Genomic DNA, 25,620 nt, shown 5'->3' with positions numbered 1-25,620 from the left:
CTGCAGCACGCCAGACTTCCCTGTCCATCACCAACTCCTGGAGCCTAGTCAAACTCATTCCCATCGCATCAGTGATGCCATCCAACCGTCTCATCCTCTGCCATCCCCTTCTCCTCGCACCTTCAATCTTTCCCAGCATCAGGGTCTTTTCCAATGAGTCAGTTCTTGTATAAGGTGACCAAAGTATTGGTTTCAGCTTCAGCAACAGTCCTTCCAATGAATATTCAGGACTGATTTCCTTTAGGATGGACTGGTTGGATCTCTTTGCAGTCCAAGGGACTCTCAATACTCTTCTCCAACAACCACAGTTCAAAAGCATCAATTCTTCAGTCTTAGCTTTCTTTATAGTCCAACTTTATAGTTGGACTTCTTTATAGTCCAATCCATACATTCCTGAAGAATAATTCGTTCTCATCCCAGGCTCTTCCTTTCATGCCAATCAAACTGTATTCTACTAGAAATACCATTTATCTAGGAATCTGGCATGAACTCTCTTTGTCTAACTTTCTCATCCCCTTTTGACCAACCTCGAACTATTCCTTAAGCTAAAATATCTACTTGATAATGGGTTCAGCGTTTCTGGTCTTTCCTAAACTGGCATCTTTAGGATCTGTTTAGTTCAGCATCATTGCACTCACTCTGGGCTCCCTACAGAGGGCAAGTTGGGGCCCTCATTACTTCAGCCTTTTAAGGGTATTTCCAGAACTAGCTAAGGTTCAGCACCTTTGAAGAACCACTTTGGACAAATCATAATTGCTATATTCTTGCCTGGCCTTAGAGTCTTCCCTAAGGATAGGACCGGACATGAATGGTCCACTGGAAGTAAACAGTTAGGAAAATCTGGATAGAGGAGTTTGTGTATATGTTTGTGGTGGGAGGAGAGGAGTATTTGCATTATGCTTCTTGAATGAGTATTTTCCCTTGGAGTTCAGGCATGCTGGTGGGTTTCTAGTAAATGTATTTCTCTTTAGTTTGCCATTCTGTCTCCCAGTCCTCTTGCTCAATCATCATTCACTCTATCTCTGTAGGAGAAGAAGATCACTGGTGGGATTTCCTTTTCGTTTGCTGATTTTGGTATGTGATGAATCATAATCTAATTGCCTGGTGTGTTTAATGAGAATAATAGTAGTATTTAATTTTTATTCAGTTTACCTCATTTTTTAACCTGGAATGTGATTTGTGGAAAGAATGACAAGTTCCTAAGTTACAAATCTAATAAAACTTTACTATACTCCCACTGCTTTTTTCCAATTCAATCTCATTGCAATTGAAAAGATCTCAAGAGTCACTTGGCCAAAGCTCTACCCTCTCTTCTGGTGCTTAATCCTCTGCAAAGTTCTATCAATGATCATATGACTTCTACTTGAATACCCCCAGTGACAGGAAATTCACAACCTTCCAAAGCAGCCTATTTTAGCTTTGGACAGCTCTGGCTATTCCAGTGTCCTCTCTTATGCCGACTAGTATCTCTCTTAAAATTTCTACTAACTGGTCTTCAATCCACTAGCCACAGCCATTTCAAACAGGTCTAAGGTAGCCCTTCAAATGTGTGTACAAAATCAATGTGTCCTTTCAGCAAAAAAATGTGGTTCCCTTAAGAATATTTTATCAGTGGCTACTAATATGCTATCTTAGATCTGAAGCCAGATAGGTGGCAGAACTCTACGGACCTGCTCCATCTTCTCCTTCTGTGTTCCATTGCATTTGGTCCTCAGTCCCTTTCCAGCTGTCCTGTCAGCCAATAGTCTCCCAAATCCTAAACAATTTTGTTCAAGGAAGCAGTATATCATATGACAATGTCATTTATTTTTCCTTCATAAATCAGCCATGACTTAAGCAGTGCAGTGAAATTCTACTTACAAGTACAAATTTAAGCCACCTCAGCTGCTCTCTCAGGAAAGAAAGAAAAAAAAAAAAATTACTGTTGGTTCTCCAGTTACCAAGTTTGGGAATCATCCCAAAAAACATTTCAAAAGGATATATTACTTCCAGAGGGTAAATAGCACACACATGGGATGGGAAAGTTTTGTTGATTCTATGGAGCCAGTTAACAGCATGGTAAATATGTCTAATTCTTGACAATAACCAAAACAAGTCCCAAAGACATCTTGGTTAATGTGAAATGAATTTAAAAAGAAACTTTCCTCTGGATTTCTCCTTAGCACATTCACTGCCAGCAGTACACAGTCATGTGTTTGCTATCAAGCCACACCCTAAGCCACAACACCTTATAGATGTGGTATGAGGTGTGGAGTGCTGTGGATGCTACAGCTCCTGTTAGTCTTGGAACAGGAGTCAAGCTTTGTTTGTGGATTCACAAGCAAACAGATGAACACTGTAACTCTCCACAGTCTCCATTTTCTGAAAGGTTTCTCTCTTTGACTTGATAGAAAGGTTTCTCTCTTTGTCTTTGTGGTTAAAGCCAAACATTTCAGAATACTGGAATGGTGAAAATTGATCCCAAGTGGGCAGAAAGTTAATGCCAGAGAAAACTCTCTGATGCCCTAGACCCATATACACCGATATACATATATACACATACATATTAACTCAAGTATAAGGGATTTGAACAAGTCAGTGAAAATGAATGTGTTTGGCTTATCTATCCCATGAGCTGTCAGATAAATGAAGACACAGTGGTCATTTCTATAGACTTCTTATGAAGTTATCCTCTTATTAGTCTGCTTTTACAATTAACTGTTTAAGAATTATATGAAACTTTATAAGGAAGTGTTATTCTACTCAGTTATGATAATTTCTAATAAGAGGGCATTTAATTTATTTTCTTAGCCACTGCTGTCTGTTTTGATAATTATTCACATTTCTCACCAGTTCAATCTCACTTGTACACAGATGCATATTTCTGCAAAGTAACAATGATAATAGTAACAGCAATAACAATAGGTTACCATACATTGTACTGCTGTGCTGAACACTTAAAATATATTATCATATTTAGTCTTCTTAACATCACTATATCGGGATTCCCTAGTGGCTCAGCGGGTAAAAAGTCTGCCTGCAGTGTGGGAGAACTGAGTTTGATCCCTGGATTGGAAGATACCCTGGAGAAGAAAATAGCAACCCACTCCAGTATTCTTGCCTGGAAAATTCCTTGGATGGAGGAGCCTGGCGGGCTACAGTCCATAGGGTCACTGCAAGGTGGGTGGGAATAATCTCACTTTAAGATGAGAAAAACAAGGCTTAAATTTTCAGGTCATTCTAACTCCACAACTTCACACTGGTAGTTTGTTTTTATACTATAAGCATAAGGTTTGTTGTTGTTGTGTAGTTGCTAAGTTGTGTCCAGTTCTTTGCAACGCCATGAGCTGTAGTCCTCCAGGCTCCTCTGTCCATGGAATTTTCCAGGCAAGAATACTGGAGCGGGTTGCCATTTCCTTCTGCAGGGGGCTCTTCCCGACCCAGGAATCAAATCTGTATCTCCTGCTTGGCAGGTCAAGTCTTTACCACTGGGCCACTTGGGAAGCCCATAAACGTAAGGAGAAAATGAATTATAAGTGGTTGTGGATATATTTTCAGATGTTAATACTTGGATTGTTACATTCCTCTCTTTAAGTTGTTCAAAAATTTAGGGCAGAGTAAATGTTTCTCTTTCCCTCTAATACAGATGTCTGCAACCTCCTTATATGGTAGTAGGTGAGATTATTATGGAAATAGATGCAGAGACCGTAATGCCACTGTGACTAACGCAGGAAGAAATCATTAGATTCTGCACCAGCCATCCCTATCCAAAATATACACTGGAGACTTAGAACACAAAGGAATTTTAAACTTAGTTTGACCAGGGCTCCCTTGAAAAAGCCAAGAGAATTGCCATTCATTCAATAACTGGGAAGATGCAGTACACTCACTTCTTTGACCTGACATTTAAGGAAAGGTTAGTTAAACAAACAGGAGGAAAACCCCCATGGGGAACTGGCCCTCCCAGTGTCTGTGAACATAGACTCCTCTCAGGCAATGGAGATTAATGATACCAATATTACTTTTAACCACACTTCCCCCTAGAATAGACATCTATTTTTATGCCAAAATACAAGGTATTTCTTTCGAATCCAGAAGTACAATATCAGAGTTTCATATTCAGAATGCTTGGAGAGGTTAAGCTTAGTTTCCAGAACTAAGGAATGGTCAAAACACTCAGTGGTATTTGTTCAGTGATTTACTGATTTAGTCTTACATGAGAATATTCCTTTCCCATAGATGGTAGGATGCTCATGGTCATTCCCACTTCAGCTAACCATTGAACAATGCATGGGACCTATCCTCCATGAAGTAAAAGTTTTCATATAGCTTTATAATCAGCCCTCCATGCAGTTCCCCCATACCCACAGTTCAGCATCTTGGGATTCAACTACTGAAACCAGCGTGGGTATAAGTGGACCCATGTGGTTCAAACATGTGTTGTTCTAGGGTCAAGGATAGTGTTAAGTTGACACTTTGCAACAGTAAGCAGACAGATGAGGTGGGTCTGTCTTACATGTACAGAACCTTACCCAAGGCACCACACTTCCCTCCTAGTTTCAATAACCTCATTAATGAAATAGCAATGAATGATTTCTAGATGGTCTACCTGAGGAGCTGCTGTAAGGAACAAATAGAAATATCTATGTGACTCTACTCCAAATCCCACACATTAATGCATATACAAACAAACACACAATTGATGTTGCTGCAATTATTTCTATTTAAGTATGTCTTCTCTTCATTCTGATAACAAAAACTTGTCATATTTTCTTGTTATTGGGTAGGCATTCAGTGGATGTTAATGATAATGATGAGAATGAAATTTATAATGACTTGCCCATTAGACACAGTTCTGTCAGTAGTCATGATTACTGGCAGCAGGAAACAGCACAAGCCTGAGGACTTTTATTAGAAAGGTTCACAGTTGGTCTACTTCTGTAATAAAGTAGGATTTCAAAGTTTCTTCCATTAGCTGTAGGGGCCACTACCTCCAGAAAGCCTAAGGTTTCTGGTACAAACAAAGGTAGTGATTCAAGAAACCTGTATCAAATGTCTCCATGGCATTGGACACAAAATCAGCATACAAGTGGGTTGTATGAATGAAGTAAAAGTCAAAGAGATTTAGGAAAAAGTAAAGTCAATTAAAATAGTCCTTTCGGGAAACACTGGAAGAATTTTCCCAACGGCCAAGATGCTTCTTCTTTTCCATCTTAATCCAATCATATTTTCCTTCTTTTTTTTTTTTTTAATTGAAGCAGCTTACTGGATCCCCAAACATAGTATCAGCAGTAACTTTGAAGAAGCTACAATGAGTCCTTCAAGAACTATCCCTCATTAGCATCGCTTTTATGGCTGAACAGACCTGACCTCCAGGTCTCATCTTAAAAGTCAAAGCTTTCCCCTTTCATGAAAGCCTCCTATGTCTGATCAGTCCCAGTTACACAGCAAAGTTAAATAGGGTCACAGTTAAGCATGGGTCTCTAGTGTGAAGTCCATCCAGGGGTGGGGTGATTTTTCCTGTGCAAGCCCTACTTGGGAAGCTGCCATAGACACATTTTGAGTATTTAAAGCCCACTGAAATGCCTGAAGCCTAACTGGCCTTTCAGAAAGGCTTCCTAAGGAGTCATTTTTCCAAGAAGGAGCAGACTCAGTCAAAAATGTAAAACAAAAGGAAGCAATGTCTACAGAGTCCCAGTTAAAATGCTGGAGTGAAAACTGGCTAGTTCTGGAGTTGCAAGAAACTTTGAGGCAAATTTCAGTACAAATCCCACAATTTTATGAGAAGAAACTGAGACCCAGAAAATGGAAATTATTTTCCTAACGTCACTTGGGAAAATTCCATCCCCAAGACCCTAACTAACTATCTTTGCCTTATACTACTCAAGTCTTACAGATGTTTAGTCTTAATAATGCCCAACTACTACAGGCATTTGGAAACCCACGCTTACAGAAAACCCAACATGAAATGCTTCCAAATAATAAAAAATTTGGATTGAAAAAATCAATATAACAACAAAAAACATTTGGGCTATTTCAGAAATTTCACACCAATTATATAAATGTTTTAATCTGCTGAAGTAAACATATCAGAAAGTACAAAAGTGGTTCCTTTTCTTATGCATCATTGTGGCTTACTAAAGAAATAATAATTTGCTTCTGTCTCTGTTTATTTTTTGGCATTTCTTGAGCCTGGAAAAGTGAAATTCAATTGGCCTGTATCACTTTGTTTTTAAAGTCTTCCTTTTTTGAGATTTTCAGCACTGCTATAATACCTAAGTCCAAAACAAACACATTTTTTTTTCATTCATAATTTCCTTTTTTTAAAAAAGTAGCTTGCTTTTCTCTGCAAATATTTTATTCCTAGATCATGTAAACCCTTGATGATCAGCCAGTTTTAAAAGATGAAGTCTATATTTAAATCTTAATTGTACAAACTTTAATATTCATACTGACAAATACTTACCCACCTGGCTATCCACTGGCCATCCATCCACCCATCCATTCATCCATCCATCTATTCCTGGACTTCCTTTTTGTTAGCTTATTTACTTAAAAATTAAATTCTGGAGAATTCTTACAGCTCCTCATAGTATTGTTATAACAATTAAACTGAAATGAGCAGAGTTTTGTAAACAACATATCATATAGATATTACTTCTTCTAACACTGCAATATGGTTTTCCAATCAGTGAAATTCATGGCCCTGATTATAAGCTCAATGAAAATTTACTGGGTATATAAAAGTATAACATTAAAAGTTTAGGCTAGGAGAGAACCTCTAAATTTTATTTAAAACATTACACTTTCTAAAAGCCAAGTCCTTTTTTAGGTTATTATATGAGTTATTAAATTAACTCATTTAATCCACATCATAAAGTGGGTACTGTTGTCATTCTCATTTAAATGCAGGGAAACTGAGGCACTGAAAGTTAAAGGAACTTGCCCAAGCTAACAGAGCTAGAAATAACAGAGAACATATTTCCAGTCCAGGCAGTTTGGCTCTGAGGCATGTGGTTTTAAACTATGATGCTTAATTAATTCCATGTGCCACCTAGCTCTGGAGAGAAAAATGCCCAAATAGGTAATATCTTGCTATGAAGTACAGATGATATAAATTTGCCTTGTGGTATTATACCTCTGTGTTCTATCCATAAGAGCAATCAGGAAAGTATATCATAGCCAGCTAATTCAAGCCCTATGTAAACTAGCTAATGAGAGAGACTGGCTATCTGGGTACCTGAAAAGTCTAAAATAAAAGAATTCACTGTGAGAAATTATGACCATATAATGAAACAACAGATTATAAAGAAGGAGGTTATTAGTTAAGCTGTATTGTAAATATGTGTTGCATTTTCTATAAGATAAAATTAAGAAGTTCTCTAAATAGAGAAGATACTGTTAATATTACTGACTCTTACATGTGAAGTGGACTCATACACTATTATTTTCCAGTCATTCCCTGCTCAGGATTTCATGCAGCTGTCTTGCCTGTCTCCAAATGCCAGTGTGTACATGTGTGCTAAGTTGCTTTAGTCATGTCCGACTCTTTGAGCCCTCCAGGCGCCACCGTCCAGGGGATTCCCCAGACAAGAATACTGGCGTGGGTTACTATTTCCTTCCTGAGGGGATCATCCTGACCCAGAGATTGAACATGCAGGTGGGTTCTTTTCTACCAGTGCCATCTGGGAAGTCCTCTGGATGCTGGTACATGTGTTTTACACAGAGGAGCTCCTCTGTCCCAGGTCTGAGCAACCACCCTCCTCCCTGTTATCACAGAGGACAGCTTTAAGACCAGGTTTCTGCCACCTTGTTTGCCTATATTGCTGCCTGAGGCCTCTGTACTCCATTCCTTGGCTTTTCATTAGACGTGACTCTCTTATTCATGTCAACAAGTTCCCTAGATTTCCAGAAGAGTGACTGATAACCCCCACAATTTTCATGATTTGCAACCCAATTTATAGTGCCATGCCTAATAAGAGACAAATAATAAATGTTAGTCCTTTCCTGAAAGGAATAACTACCATATTTGGTAAGCGACTAGGAAAGCCATTCTTGTGCAGGATACCCAAAAATAATTCCTTTCAGCCCTACTTTCCCAGAGCACAAAGCCAGGCTTAAAGTCAGGATTGGGAGGAACAGAAATACATGTTTAAAGAGCTTGCTGGCCAAGCCCTGGAGTCCAGAAATTCCCCATCTCTTCAGCTGGCACCCTTGAACAGGATATTCTTTGCAAGAAGTTTGCATGCTGAAATGCTCTTATACAGATCATTAGCCACAGATCAGACTGAGAGTCTGTTTGACCACAGATGTCTTGACTTAATCTTTGTAGCGCCCTACACTGGGTTTGGTATGCAGTGAATGCTCCTAGAATTAATCGAAACTCTATGATTCTTAGAATGGAGACCCCATGTTCTATTATGATACTATCATTTCTGCTTTTATTTGATCAAGGCAATGGTTTTTCCGGTAGTCATTTATGGATGTGAATGTTGGACTATAAAGAAAGCTGAGTGCCAAAGAATTGATGCTTTTGAACTGTGGTGTTGGAGAAGACTCTTGAGAGTCCCTTGGACTGCAAGGAGATCCAACCAGTCCATCCTAAAGGAGATCAGTCCTGGGTGTTCACTGGAAGGGCTGATGCTGAAGCTGAAACTCCAATACTTTGGCCACCTCATGCGAAGAATTGGCTTATTTGAAAAGACTCTGATGCTGGGAAAGATTGAAGGCAGGAGGAGAAGGGGACGACAGAGGATGAGATGGTTGTATGGTATCACTGACTCAATGGACATGGGTTTGAGTTAACTCCAGGAGTTGGTGATGGACAGGGAGGCCTGGCATGCTGCAGTCCATGAAGTTGCAAAGAGTCAGACATGACTGAGTGACTGAACTGAACTGAACTGAATCCTTTTCTCTTAGTTTCCTACAAAGTCCATTTTTTAAAAACCCAAACATATCTCTGAGATTATAAGAAAAGAAAACAATGATGTGTCAGCACCTGGGCTAAGTCAGTCTAGGGAGAGGAGAGTGAGGAACACAAAGGAGAAATCTCCAGAAGCCAAGATGGAGGTAGAAATCCTGAAATTACCACTGACTCACAATGTCACTTATAGGTCTTTTTGATTTTTTTTAGGCTTTGCCAACTCCTAGAAAGCTGACCTGTATTTCTTAAGTAAATATTTTATTACCTCTTAAGGACTAGAGTGAAGGTAGATAATATTTACTGAGTGTCTATGGAGAATTTAGCATCTTGCTGGCATCTCACATATACTATCTGATTTAACAGAGCTCTCAATAACAGAATAGAAGAAGCTGGTGATGTCAACACCACCAGTAAATTGATTCAATTTACCATGAAGCCATTATATTAGATGATGCCAACAGCTGAGACTGATTCAACTCACCATGAAGTGGGCTAAATTGATTCAGTCCTGTCCCACTCTTTGTGACCCTATGGGCTGTAGCCCACCAGACTCCTCTGTCCATGCAGAGTCTTCAGGCAAGAATACTGGAGTGGGTTGCCATGCTTTCCTCCAGAATATTAGAAGTAGAAAGTGAAAGTCATTCAGTCATGTCTGACTCTGTGATTCCATGGAATTCTCCAGGCCAGAATACTGGATTGGGTAGCTGTTCGCTTCTCCAGGGGATCTTCCCAACCTAGGGATCAAACCCAGTTCTCCCACACTGCAGCCAGATTCTTTACCATCTGAGCCACTAGGGAAGCCCAAGAATACTGGAGTGGGTAGCCTATCCCGTCTCCAGTGGATCTTCCCAACCCAGGAATTGAACTCCGGTCTCCTGCATTGCAGGCGGATTCTTTACCAGCTGAGCTACTAGGGAAGCCCTATTAGAGGTAGACCTCTAATTTAATCTCCTGTTGATAATTGTTAAGAAGAACACTTTAGGAGCTCAAAGAAATCTAGGAATTACAAAAAAAAAAAAAACCTGCAGACTGTTATCCATAATTATTCTTTAATAGCCCCAAGTGTACAATTTCACTTGGTAAGAACTATATATTTGCATATTAGGTTGTGGTTAGTCCCTCACAAATGATAATCCTCTAGAAATGCCAGTAGGCTACAGGAAGTTGATGACTTTTTTTTTTTTTTCAATTAAAGTATCTTATCTGTGTCTTGCATTCAACTTAATTTTGGACTCAAAAACATATTTAATGATAAATATTAGAGAATTGTTAGCACAGTGCTATTAACTCTGTTATGGAAATTTGATCAATAAATCAAGATATGATAAAAATGAAAGTGACAAAATGTATCACTATTTGAGGAAAATTAAACTATTTGCAAAACTGTTAATTTAATGAGTTCAATGAAATAATTGTATAAAAATTGATCATATAAAGATGTTTCATTTTCCTATATTTAGTAAACAATTTAAATATATAAAGGTAAAAGATAGCATCTACACATTGAATATGCAAGCCTTTAAAATGATTACCTTTTATAAGTTATGTATTATAGCTGTATGAAGAAAACTATAAAATTTCACTAAGAGGTAGAAAACATCTAAATAATTAGAAAAACAAAGATTTGCTTAGAGCTTGACCAAGTGATTCTAATGTTCACTTAAAAAACTGAAAATATCAAAGAGATAATATTTTGAAAATCAAAAGCAATGAGGCTAAACTTGCTGCGAAAGATCCACAATTATGAAAATAATCTAGTAGTGAGGGACAACTGCACAGAAACCAAAAGAACAAATTGTCCATGAACAGATCTTAGAACATAAAGGAAATGACTGTAGTAAAAATGAGGCACTATCAAGTAATGAGAATAGTACATGAATTCAGTTAATGATATTAGAAAAACTGGTTGCTATTTAGAAAACATCATTTTGATCTTAGCATGATATCAAACTAAATAATAAACTGCTGATGAAGTAGAATTACAGGTACTAAAATGCATCACAAATTATATATTTAAAAAATTTAGAACAAAGATAATGTGACTATTTCTTATACCTATGTAAGGATGATTTTATTATGCTTACAAGTTATAGAATACACAGTAAACTTGAAGTGAATTAAATACTAAATACCATAAAACAAGCTATAAAACAACTAGAATAAAATACTTGTAGATAATTCTTATTTTCAGATAATAATTTCTTATCTAAATGATAAAACATATCACAAGTTAAAAGGTTTCAATGTTAATGTACATAAACTAGAAAAATAAAACCAAAATAAACCCTTATGTATATCTAATAAAATAATTATTCTGGGAGAAATATTTTAAAACTAATGTTAAAATCTTAGTATACATATATGAAGTTTTTGTAACTTTTAAGCCAAAAATCACTAAAATTAATAAATATGAGCAAGTAACTCAAAAAGCGAAAAGCAAAGGAGAAAAGGAAAGATATACCCATTTGAATGGAGAGTTCCAGAAAATAGCAAGCAGAGAGAAGAAAGCCTTCATCAGTGATCAGTGCAAAGAAATAGAGGAAAACAATAGAATGGGAAAGACTAGAGATGTCTTCAAGAAAATTAGAGATACCAAGGGAACATTTCATGCAAAGATGGGCTCAATAAAGGACAAAAATGGTATGGATCTAACAGAAGCAGAAGATATTAAGAAGAGGTGGCAAGAATACACAGAAAAACTACAAAAAAGATCTTCACGACCCAGATAATCATGATGGTGTGATCACTCACACCCACCTAGAGGCAGACCTCCTGGAATGTGAAGTCGAGTGGGCCTTAGGAAGCATCACTATGAACAAAGCTAGTGGAGATGATGGAATTCCAGTTGAGCTATTTCAAGTCCTAAAAGATGATGCTGTGAAGGTGCTGCACTCAATATGACAGCAAATTTGGAAAACTCAGCAGTGGACACGGGACTGGAAAATGTCAGTTTTCATTCTAATCCCAAAGAAAGGCAATGCCAAAGAATGTTCAAACTGCCACCAATTGTACTCACCTCACACACTAGCAAAGTAATGCTTAAAATTCACCAAGCCAGGCTTCAGCAACATGTGAACCATGAACTTCCATATGTTCCAGCTGGTTTTAGGAAAGGCAGAGGAACCAGAGATCAAATTGCCAACATCCACTGAATCATCAAAAAAGCAAGAGAGTTCCAGAAAAACATCTATTTCTGCTTTATTGACTATGCCAAAGCCTTTGACTGTGTGGATCACAGTAAACTGTGGAAAATTCTGAAGGAGATGGGACTACCAGACCACCTGACCTGCCTCTTGAGAAATCTGTATGCAGGTCAGGAAGCGAGAGTTAGAACTGGACATGGAACAATAGACTGGTCCCAAATAGGAAAAGGAGTATGTCAAGGCTGTATATTGTCACCCTGCTTATTTAACTTATATGCAGAACACATCATGCAAAAAGCCAGGCTGGATGAAGCACAAGCTGGAATCAAGATTGCTGGGAGAAATATCAATAACCTCAGATATGCAGATGACACCACCCTTATGGCAGAAAGTGAAGAAGAACTAAAGACCCTCTTGATGAAAGTGAAAGAGGAGAGTGAAAAAGTTGGCTTAAAGCTCAACATTCAAAAAACTAAGATCATGGAATCCAGTCCCATCACTTTATGGCAAATAAATGGGGAAACAGTGAAAACTGACTGACTTTATTTCTTTTGGGTTCCAAAATCACTGCAGATGGTGATTGCAGCCATGAAATTAAGAGGCACTTACTCTTTGGAAGGAAAGTTATGACCAACCTAGACAGTATATTAAAAAGCAGAGAGATTACTTTGCCAACAAAGGTCCGTCTAGTCAAGGCTATGGTTTTTCCAGTGGTCATGTATGGATGTGAGAGTTGGACTATAAAGAAAGCTGAGTGCCAAAGAATTGATGGTTTTGAACTGTGGTGTTGGAAAAGACTCTTGAGGGTCCCTTGGACTGCAAGGACATCCAACCAGTCCATCCTAAAGGAGATCAGTCCTGGGTGTTCACTGGAAGGACTGATGTTGAAGCTGAAACTCCAATACTTTGGCCACCTGATTCAAAGAGCTGATTTATTTGAAAAGACCCTGATGCTGGGAAAGATTGAGGGCAGGAGGAGAGGGGATGACAGAGGATGAGATGGTTAGATGGCATCACCGACTCAATGGACATGGGTTTGGGTAGACTCCAGCAGTTGGTGATGGACAGGGAGGCCTGGCGTGCTGCAGTTCATGGGGTCACAAAAGAGTGGGACACGACTGAGTGACTGAATTGAACTGAACTTAATTCAAAAAGGGGCTTACAGTTAATATCGTGGTAAAGAACGAGCTTGCCAGTTCAGGAGATGCAGGAGACCTGGGTTTGATCTCTGGGTTGGGAAGATCCCCTGGAGAAAGAAATAGCAACCTGCTACAGTATTCTTGCCTGAAAAAGCTGATGGACAGAGGAGCCTGGTGGGCCACAATCCGTAGGGTCACAAAGAGTTGGAAACAATTGAGAAACTGAACACACACACACAACTAACAAAGAAACAAATGCAGCCTGGTAACAAATGCTTATTTATTTATTTATTTATTTATTTTATTTTATTTTTTGGGCTCCAAAATCACTACAGATGGTGACTGCAGCCATGAAGTTAAAAGATGCTTGCTCCTTGGAAGAAAAGCTATTACAAACCTAGACAGCATATTAAAAAGCAGAGACAGTACTTTGCCTACAAAAGTCCATCTAGTCAAAGCTATGGTTTTTTCAGTAGTCACGTATGGATGTGAAAACTGGACCATACAGAAAGCTGAGTGCTGAAGAATTGTTGCTTTTTGACTGTGATGTTGGAAAAAACTCTTTCGAGTCCATTGAATTGCAAGGAGATCAAACCAGTCAGCCCTAAAGGAAATCAACCCTGAATATTCATTGGAAAGACTGATGCTGAAGCTGAAGCTCCAATACTTTGGCTACCTATGCGAAGAACTGACTCATTGGAAAAGACCCTGATGCTGGGAAAGATTGAAGGCACTAAGAGAAGGGGACAACAGAGGATGAGATGGTTGGATGGCATCACCTACTCATGGACATGAATTTGAGCAAGCTCCGGGAGTTGGTGAAGGACAGGGAAGCCTGGCATGCTGCAGTCCATTGAGGTCGCAAAGAGTCGGATATGACAGAACAACTGAAGTCAACTGAACAAACATTTAAATTTTCAGTTAAGATTAACAACAAACTTTTTAAAACTTCAACTGCCATAATTGACCACTAAAGGTTCCAAGATTGACCACTAAAGGTTCCGAGAAAATGAAAGACAAATATTGACTGAGAAACCATCACAAACTCAAGGAGACTAAGCAGACATACAACTGATACAATGTTAGATCCTGGACTGATTCATGGAGCAAAATAGTGATGGTACTGGAAAAATTGATGACATTGGAATAAGTTCTGTAGTTTACTTCATAGTATGGCATCACATGTTAATTTCCTGGTTTTGATCATTGAATATACCATGGTTTTAGTAGTTAATAAGAACAACTGGGTAAATGACATCTTATTTTTGCAAGATGTCTGTCCTATTTTTGCAAACTTTCTGTAATTCTAATACATTATTTCAAAACACAAAGTTAAAAATTAAATCACCATGTGACTAAAGGGGAAGAAAGAAAGAAAAATAAGAAGTGTTGTATGTTACCAATAAAAATAAACTACAAAGTTTTTCTCAGAAAAAATAGCTCAATTGCTATGCAATTGATACAAAGATACAAAGAATTACAAACAAGAATTAAACCCTATGGTTTAAGCAGTTTACAAAAGAGTACAGGAGCCTGTCTAGCCTGAAATCCCATGTTTATGTTTCTTTTCCCAAGCAGAAGGGAGTAACATTCACATCCTGTCACTCAAGATGAAGGTTTTCCCCCTTTCAACAGTTTTGTTCTTTCATAGTAAAACATTCAATAAACAGAAATTTGCATACAACAGTTCCCTTGGCAACCAGGGAAGCTCATATTTTCTGCTTTTGGATATACATTTAATTTCCTAACATAGCTCTTCCTACAGTTTCATATTCATATTATGAAATGCTGTTTAAAGTAGTATTCAAAATGAGCATGATGTTCTAAACAGATTTAATGTTGTTTCCTATCAAATGGCAACGTAAGACTCCAAATTATGCAAAAATATGAAAAGGAATTTACCTAGACCTCTATGTAATAATGTTGTGCAGAGGGCTTGATTAAAGAGGAGGCTGATATACCTAATCACATATCAATAACTGTTCCTCATATCAATCAAAAGTTCGACTTAGTAATGATGAAGACACAAAAATAGTAACAGCTGGATTTCTATTCTCCATGGTGATTTTACCTCTAGACATATTAGGTACAGCCTTTAAGTGGTATAATTTGAACAATGATTTACCTCAGAAATTGGACATCACCTTTCACAATGAACATGGGAATTCAGCAGTTTCTACAGGATGGGAGTTTCAGATATAAATACAAATATAGGGAAATATTCACAAATATTTCAGGTAATTCTAATCATTCAAAATATTTTTGAAAACAAAAAGGCAGACTCAAAACTTTAAGAATATCTATAAATGAGGCTTTGATTTCACTTATAGATATTGCTGAGGACTTTACAGCTGACTCAGTGGTAAAGAATCAGCCTGCCAATGCCAGAGTCACAGGAGATGTGGGTTCAAACCCTGGGTTGGGAAGATCTCCTGGAGGAGGGAATGGCAACTCACTCCAGCATTCTTGCATGGAAAATTCCATTGACAGAGGAAAAGTGTGACAGGCTACAGTCCACAGGGTTGCAAAGAGCCAGACACAACTCAGCACACACACAAACAGAATATTGAAATCTGAGGAACAAAGAGATAACTAGTAGTCAGGAACTGGGGACAAGCGAGGGACTGACTGTAAAAGGGCAGCATGAAGAAATTTGGGGGATGATGGAATCTCTGAATCTTCATTTTGGTGGCAGTGGTTACTTGACTCTATCAAATTATCTATCAATTATCAAAATTAATAGAACTGCATATCAGGAGTACATTTTACTATGCAAATATCAAAAATATATTTTAAATATCTGAAATACTTTACTGAATATTTCCTCTCCTCCTCCACCTTTTCCTTCTTCTCTTTCTTCTTCTCCTCCTCCTCTTCCCCTTCTAATCCCCCTCCTTCTCCTGGTCCTTTTGTTTCTAATTGGCTTCCTTTGCCATTAGAAACAGTTGGCCAAACAAATGACTTGGCATCAAAAGACCAGCATTTGAACTGACTCTTACGCTACTTGTTACACGATGTTAAAAGAGCATTTTAACTTCTCTGGTACATTATAAAGAAAATAAGTAATAGGAGAATTGACACCCCACACATACCATTGTATTTGGAAACTGAGTGAATTTATTGATGTAACAGACTATTAACATTATCACATTTTATATGACTATAAAGCTCACTAAAGAGATATAAAAAGTTTTAATTCACTAAAGATTACAGGGTCTTAAATTCTTTAAAATTTTATTTTCTATTTTGAACTCTTGATTCCATTTTGGTAGACATCCTCTTTGACATTCCCTTTTGGTCCATCAGCTATGATCTATAAATTAATTTCCTATCACCCAGGATCAAGGATCCTATGGGTTTCCCTTTTACTTCTGCTATTTTGTTGATACTGCTTACATGACCTTTGCCTTAATTTTCACTAAAAGTACCAAGGGTGGAGGTGTGGTACAATCGATAATTCAAAGTTATTCTCATTTAAACAAAAGCAATGACCAAGAACCATCTCTTGAGCTTGGGGGGATTGGGGGATTTAAAACAAACCCAGATCTCATGTAGGAATGTCTTATTGGGCTTTTTCCCCTTAACATATATGACTAATTAGAAGTGAGATTTGGAGTTAGGGCTGGGAACAAGCGGTATAAACAGAATATGGGCCCAGTTGTTAACTAAATTTAAGTCATAGATAGTAGGCTGAAGTGGAAGAGTCCCTGGAAACTACCTACCTACCAGTTGGATGAGTATCTTCTACTAATAATTTTATTCTATTACAATCACTGACTCTATTGTTTTGCTTTTGCATTATTTTGCTTCCCATTTTTCCATATTCAGAATAAAATTTACTTCTGAAAGTCCTAGCTATACCTACTACCTCTTTCTTACCTCTCTAACATGAAGTGGCAGTTTCTTTTTGTCGTATGACTTTCCCTTTTCCAAATTCTTTCTCACTGCTGTCTCCTATTCTCATTTGAGAAGTTTGCTCTCTACTAATGATGCATCCCAATTATCTCATGTGTCCCCAATCAAATACTAAACAATGAGCATACACAGACTACATATATATATATAATATGTATATTACATATATATGAGTGTGTCTATATATGTATATATTCAAATATATTTTTAAAGAAATAAAACACTAGTTAAATCCCATCAGAACAACTCCAAGAGAGTAAGCCAGTAATTTCTCACTTTGGAAATGTGTTGAAATGATTATTTCCTTAATGATTAACAACATTTAAAGTAGTGTATCACTTTATAGTTGACAAGCTACAATCTATAGTTATAATTACATCATGCTTACTATAATCTTGTGAGATTATTCTTTTTATGTCCATTTTTAAAATAGTAACATTGAGTCTCAAAAAGAATATGAGAATTTAGGATTGCATGGAGGATACAAGGCAGGGAATTCCACTCATAATCTAACCTCAAAACACATGCATTTCCATTCTTTCCACTTCTTCCTCAGTCTCATTCACTTAACCTACCATTAACCTTTATTCAAAGCAAACAAAGTTAGTTCTTCCAATTTCCCTTTGTAGAGCCTGACACAAGCCAGTGATATTCCAGCTCTGCCCTAGCACATGGCCCCCTGCTCCTGCCCCTACTATAATACAGAGCAGGCAGTGGTCATGGTATGTTAGGTAGTTATATTGATTCACTTAAAAACAAAGGCCTCCAAAAACATGGAAAATCTATAAACTGGAGAATCATTCTTTGAAAAACTAGGCTGACAAAACTTGCAAGATAGGAAGGATTTGTTGACTTGGTAACACAATACAATTTTTAACTAAAAAAAAAAATGTATCATGGATTAGCAGACGCAGAAACCCAAGTAACTTAAGACAACAGTAACAATCTCTATAACACATATCTATTATTATTTATTCTGGTCAGTCACATAACCCATCTCATTTGACTCTCAGAAGAGAAAGGATTATCTGCCCACTTAAAAATAATGATACTGTAGTAGAGTAATTTGTCTGAAGTCACATAAATAGAAAGGAAAGTATTAGTACTATAATTTATGTCTTTTCACTCCAATTTTAGGATCCTTTCGCCAAGCACACTGTCTTCCCTAAGAGAAGAAACAATAAGTCAAATATGCATTAGTGATTCTTAATATTACTGTAATACTAATTAAGCAATTAGGATCTAGGGTAGCTCAGTCAGTAAAGACCTGCAATGCAGGAGACCAGGGTTTGATCCCTGGGTCAGGAAGAGCCCCCAGAGAGGGAAATGGCAACCCCCTCTAGTATTCTTGCCTGGGAAATCTCATGGACAGAAGATCCTAGTGGGCTACAGTCCACAGAATTGCAAGAGTGGGACATGACTTAGCAACTAAATCACCACCATCAGTGTAAACTTTAGAAAAATGTACATAATTTTTCTCATGTATACACAATTTTGCATGTAATACAAGTGGATCTCATAGACCCCCTAAGTCTCAATGAAAATATGGACTCTGAGGGAATATCATGCTGCTCTGGATAAAATCTGCAGAAAATAATAAAATACTATGATTTGAGATTTTAGCAAACGGATTATTTTTTACTATCAATCCTTTTCCTCAGTCTCAATCCCTCATTCTTTCAAACCTATGCATTCCATTTGCACGACACTGCTTTCCTCATATAGTTATTAATCAGTATGCTTTTCAAGGTTATTTTAAATTCATTTGAAGCATGAATATTGATGATTCTATGGAAAAACATTTTCATAAATCAAATCATAAGCAATTTAACTATGGATGCTGTGACTAGTTCTTTTTTGGTTGTTTTTTGCTTTCCTTTTGCTGTCATATATTGGAGCAGACATTCAACGTTTGTAAAACGAAATAATGATTTAAAAAAAGGGGGGCGCGATGGATTATTCCCACTGCAGTGAATAAACAGAAGCTGTGAGCTTCTACCCAGGGAGCTAAATACACAAATTTGATAAGGCTGGCCCCTACCACAAGCACCCTTTCCTTTCCTCTCCTGACTATGATCTGGTGACATTCAACACTCAGAAAATCCTCTAGTGCCTTTGGCTTATGTATTCTACCCTCGGTTCAGTTCAGTTCAGTCGCTCAGTTGTGTCTGACTCTTTGCAGCCCCAACAAAAGCAGTTGCCTATGGGTCCTCTCTCTCGCTAGGTTCCCCCAGCTGCTTGGTTGCACAGGTCCCTCAATGTTCCCACTGCATGACTCCCTCATGGCATGCAATGCCTCTCTCTCTCACCAAGCTGTGAATATAATAAATTCTGTTTTCTTAAACCTCTTTCTTTTCTCTTCTTGCAACCACACCTGACTAACCATCTCATGAAAAATGCAAAACACGCTCAAACGGTTTCAGAAAATGCTCATCTACTGCACCCAATGACACAAGTCAAGACTGACACTGGCATGGAATCGTGATTGGTCCCAAGCCTCCTGGAGACCATGAGTGAGTAACAAGGGAAGACACACAGATGAGAACCTTCCAGCACTTGACCTGCTGAGGTCTCTCTGTCTCCTGAGTATCCACTTTACCTCCAAACTTTAGGCACAACTCTGTATTATCTCAATCATCTCCCATATTCTAGGTAAAAACCTAGATATACACAAGAAAAACTCACTCCAGAGTGGGAAAAAAAAAAGTAAAAGACACAAGCAAGAGTCAAAGAAAATAGCTATCTAAAATAAAAGCTAACTATTTTTCAGTTCAATTTCCATTTAAAATTCCAGGGATGAAATAAGGATAGCAACTGGTATTGTAGCCTAAAGAAAGTTGTTCCTCTAAGGTGCATTAATCATCAAAACCAGAGATGGAAGTGACTGCATAAGCCATTTAATTCTTCCTCAAGGCAAGCCAGAAATACACCTTATAGTTTCCTTCCTAAAGTACATACAGTATTTATCATATCCTGAATAGAACCATATGCCATAATAATTCATATTTTATGGACAAGACAGAGGTTAAAAGTTTGAAGAATAAACTTTAGACTTAGTATGCTTCATTATAACCTTCTTTAATTTTTTTTAACAATTGAGCACTATAAGGAAGGAAAATTTTATGGGACATATGATGGCTAAGTCTTCTACTAATAATAAGACTTCTGCAAGCCCTTTAAACACTATTGCCAGTTGTAGTTAAATGGCAACTGACAACAGTTAAGTGAAAGCATATATTTCATTTTAATATGAGTGATTCTGTACATCAGTATAGTGTTTGACAGTTTGCAAAAATTTAATGCATATAATTTTGATATCATGCAAAGTAGCATGTTTGAGGTGTGGTGAAGGTTTTAATTTAAGACACGCACATGTTTTAGTTTGTTGGTTTTATACAAAGTGACCTCAACTAACAGCAAACTGAATTATTGTCTGTAAAGCTACTGGCCTTGCAGATAGATTGAAATCATATCTATCATACTATATGCAAAAAATTGATTTAACCAACATGCAATCCATTCAACCAATACTTACTGAGCATCTACTACATAGCTCCTATGTAAGAGTCATTTATAAAGCTCCATTTGGTGACTTGTGTGACCTTTAGGGAAGCACTAAAATCTTCATTCTATACAAATTCTTCATTTTTTATTTTCATATCCTGTTTCCTTTACCCTTATTTTCACCAAGAGGGTGGGAATAAAGACAAGAAATCTTTACTGCCTACTCAGCAAAATGTTTAAAATCTCAGTCCAATAAAGGGTCCTGAGAAGCTCACAGCTGGCTTCAACTCAGTGCAATTACGGAATGAAAACAGTGCTTTGGTCAAAGCCTGCTTAAAAGTTTCCATGCCTGACTTGCAAATACTTAAAGGAAGTAATAGCTACTCTGCAACCTGAAAGGTCCCAAAGACCTGGGTCAATAGCTCAGCATCTGGTCTGGTCACTGTTTACCTTCTATTAACATTTTAAAACTTAAATGAAGTAATTTCTCTCAATTGCTTTTATATGGCTTTATATGTCCCGAAGGACAGAGAGAGACAATCTGCCTTTATTGGCCATAAGGACAATTTTGAATTGTTAAGTGGAAAGTAATAATATAAACGGAACTTAGACTTCATGATCACAGGAAGTTCAGCTTTTTTAAATTTCTCAACGAAAGAAAGTAATTACTTAATTTTGCTTACCTAGTATTTTTTTTTTTTACAGTTTAGAATCACATAACACAAAACACATTCCTCAAAGGGAATATGTTAATATTAAAGTTTATAATTGCCTCAAGGTCATCTGACAATTAGCTGATTTTAAATACCATAAACTGGCCCCAATTTCCCAATGCAGTGGTTGGAGCAGTGCAGAGTGGGAGGAAGAAAGATATTTACTTTGTTGAAGACCTATGTGGAGTAGAGTCCCCTGATGTGTAACTAACCTAGCAGACATGAATAGGAATCTCAGATTCTACTGTGTTGGGGACTGGGGCTCACTGGATATTTGCTGATTTTTAACAAAAACGATCCAGTCCATAAAGTATGTTGCAAGTATCTACAAAATTGCAATAAAGAGAGCAGAAAGAGTACAGTGTCAGGAGACAGATGACATGGCTGCAATTTTTTTTTTCACTTGTTTACTTTGAGCTTTTGTCAGGACACTCTACAAATGTCATAGTGTGTGTGCATGTGTGTGCGTGTGTGTGTGTGTGTGTGTAGGAATATGTGTGTCCACCTATCTCACAGGAGTATTGTGGGATACAACAAAGTATATCAAAGAATGTTACAAACGCTAAAGCTAAATAGTAATGTAAGAGATTATTGTATTTGTAAGGAATGATTTTTAAAAATTAATATAACATCTTCCTTCAGAACAACTTATAAATAAAACTATAATACCGTATTTTCTATTTCACATAATTCCCAGTTCTTACATTAAAACTTTTGGCCTGGATTTAAAGGAATGGTTCTTATTTTACACTGGCATAGTTATTGTTACCTTTTAAGGGTATGTGGGATTCCAGAATGCTGACTGTTCTTAGTAACAAGAGGCAGTGAAAATTTGTCCCCAGAGCTCCACATTCTGGAGGAAACTGGTGAAATCTTATGTTTGCTTTTCACGGAAATTAAGAAAAAAAGAAAAACAAACAGTTTGGTAGAAAGCCCAAGTAGGAAAGGAAGCTGATGACTCTACTGAAAATGAAGGTAGGTAGAGATTTTCATCTGACATGGAATCATTAGAAACCGTCACTGTATTTTTTACCTAAAATAATCTCCAGTAACTGAACAGAGCCAGATATATAGCCTTTTAGTGAAGGCTAGTGAGAGAGCAAATATAAGAAAGTGCTTGGAAATAAATGGAATGAAACAGAATTCTAAAATCACTTTTACAATATCACTACTATAAAAGAACAGAAATGGAAGTATGTGTGTCTGAGATGGAGTCTTACATTTATCACATTTCTAGTTAACAAGATCTCATCTAAGGCTTATTATATGCCTTCATGGAAATGTAGGCAGTTCTCACCTGCTAAGAATTGGAGCAACAAATCAAAATTAAGGAGCCAGTGTCTCTAACATCCAGAAGGCCACGCAGGATTCCACAGACAAACGGAGACGCTGAGGCCCCAGAGTGATGAGTAGAAAAAGTCCTGATTTGCTATGGGTAATTCACAGCTTTCAGCAACTTTTCATTCTTGAACTAGTACCTTATACTGGTGGAAACGACAAAGGCAGCTTGTAAGATCTTTACTGGCAAAATATTTCTATTAAGCCCTTATACTGTTTGTGATATTGACTTTTTATAGATCATGATTAGAAATGATAATGAGAATAATGATAATCAATTCTCAACTGAAAGCTCCACATATCCTCAGCAATGTCTCCCAGGGTTGGGAGGAGGAGGCTGATGTCACAGAGTGACACAGTGTCAGGGCTGCAAGGAAGCACAGAGGCCATCCTCTTTGATTTTTCTCTAGAGGACACTGCAGGTCAGGAGCAAATAGGGTGAGGATGAAAGGTTTGCTCAAGGTCTTAAGGGTCAACAGCAGAATCAGAGCTAACTTTCAGGTTTTCAGACCCTCAGTAAAATATTCTCTCTACTGTATTCACAGTCTCCTTTATAGTTTTTTACAACTGCAGGAAGAGGAAGGAGATAAGGAAATCTAATGAATTTGACTGCTAAGTCAGCAAGTTCATTTTTGGTGGAAAAGGGAAAACAATTAAAACACTAAAGCTTGGAATCCAAAAAGACTTTGAATCTCAGTTTTATAAACTACTGGCAAAAGTACTGAGCCTCTATGACTCTTACTTGCTTGTCTGAAGTTTAACTAGGATATGACTTATGTTTATTTTCTCTTCCTAGTTTCTAGAACAATATTTTTCATTTAGTAAATCTTTAGTAATTGGTAGTGCCTGAGGGAGGCATGATATTTTAAAACAAATTTGGGGCTTTATTAATACTCCAATCAATTTCCTCCTGTATGTTTGCATCTACAACATCACTGGACTGTCCAGGCTCTGTGTGAGGTCTTTCAGGGATGAGATGCTCATTGGGTTATTATAATAAATTATAAGAGAATATATAATTACAATACATTGGACCATGCTGAACTGTGACTTTATAAAATCCTTCCATTTGTTCTGATCTGACTTCTCCAGCCATTTCTAAGAAGTCCCATCTTATTTCTTCCTTATATTCACATTGAATATTGAACACAGCTCTTAAATTTTCCCATTTCTTAGACCTAAATGAATATACTATCTTATTTTCATTGGCAACTATTATAACACGTTTTATGTACAAGGTAGGACAAAACATGCTACTGATGACACAAAACCAAATCAGAAGCCCATCTAACTACAAGATGGTTAATCATTTGATGACAGTTTTTCATCCTGCCCAAAGGTAGTCCAAAAATTTGTATAAATGACATGCTGTTAGTTGGACCTCCATTAGCAACATTCCTCTCATTCACCATTTTAGGTTTATAATTACTAACCAACTTCAGCTGGAGAAGACATTCCTTTTGTAATTTATGAATATTAGCAATGCTCCTGACTATGGGTCAAGGTTAACCTCTTAAATAGTTAGCATATGTAAATAAATATGAGTCTCCTGCCTTTATCTATATTGGTGAAATATTCTGGGAAAAAATTCAGTCAATCTAGTTATTTCATAATTCAAATAATACTGGCAATATAGGTGATCTTTAGTGCATTGAGATACAAACAGAAAATTGCATTCTTGCAATTGTGACTTCATAAAAGCAAATGACACTTGGGGAAACTTTCTCCTCCTAAAACTAAAACACTCACATTTGCTGAAGAGCAATCATAAATCACAAGCATTCTTTTCTGATGATTATTAAAAATATAATTTTCTCTTTTGAGTTCTCTTTTGCTTAGTAATTACTTTCTATCCTATTGTATACCCTTTCATGACTACCCAAGTAGGAGCTGGTGAAATTCTATGTAGTCCCTTTCCAATTCATAAATTCTCCAGTTCAGTTCAGCTCAGTCACTCAGTGGCGTCCGACTCTTTGTGACCCCAGGGACTGCAGCATGCCAGGCTTCCCGTTCATCACCAACTCCTGGAGCTTGCTCAAATTCATGTCCATTGCGTTGGTGATGCCATCCAAACATCTCATCCTCTGTTGTCCCCTTCTCCTTCTACCTTCAATCTTTCCCAGCATCAGGGTCTCTTCCAATGAGTCAGTTATTTGCATCAGGTGGACAAAGTATTAGAGTTTCAGCTTCAGCATCAATCCTTCCAATAAATATTTCAGACTGATCTCCTTTAGGATGGACTGGTTGGATGTCCTTGCAGTCCAAGGGACTTTCAAGAGTCTTCTCCAACACCATAGTTCAAAAGCATCAATTCTTTGGCACTCAGCTTTCTTTATAGTCCAACTCTCACATCCATACATGACTACTGGAAAAACCATAGCTTTGACTAGATGGACCTTTGTTGGCAAAGTACTGTCTCTGCTTTTTAATATGCTGTCTAGGTCTGTTACAGCTTTTCTTCCAAGGAGCAAGCGCCTTTTAATTTCATGGCTGCAGTCACCATCTGCAGTGATTTTGGAACCCCCTAAAACAAAGTCTTTCACTGTTTCCATTGTTTCCCTATCTATTTGCCACGAAGTGATGGAATCGGATGCCATGAACTTAGTTTTTAGTTTAGTTTTTAGTTTTCTTAGAGTGGACATAATCACTCATCTGTTACCATTACTGCCCCTATGATGTCCTGATAACCTATATAAATTCATATTCTTCCTACCAGTGAACAATATAAGTGGTAGAGAAAATAAAGTACAACATATTTCATAAAATATGTGCTGACAATGATATTCAAATTGTGCATTTATAATCTGCCCATAAGATGATGCTTTTTTTGAACACACACATAGCAGAGTAAAAAAAACAAAAACAAAAAATCCAGAAAATCTGTCTTAAAATCAAGTCTTTGTTACTAAAATAGAAGTTTTGGAATATTATCTGGATGAATTCCAGGGAAAAATCAAAACAACAGA

At 37.3% G+C, this 25,620-nt stretch overlaps 1 protein-coding gene across 1 annotated transcript in view; it reads right to left on the bottom strand.

Moving 5' to 3' along the window:
• Nucleotides 1-25,620, bottom strand: part of P3H2 (prolyl 3-hydroxylase 2) — a 176,249-nt gene that overhangs the window by 78,333 nt on the left and 72,296 nt on the right. The window lies entirely within an intron of this gene.

The sequence above is a fragment of the Cervus canadensis genome, chromosome 7 (genome assembly GCF_019320065.1).
Source record: "Cervus canadensis isolate Bull #8, Minnesota chromosome 7, ASM1932006v1, whole genome shotgun sequence".
In the NCBI taxonomy this organism is placed as follows: Eukaryota; Metazoa; Chordata; class Mammalia; order Artiodactyla; family Cervidae; genus Cervus; species Cervus canadensis.
Note: the sequence above shows the minus strand (reverse complement) of the source record. Positions and strands in the feature narration are given on the sequence as shown.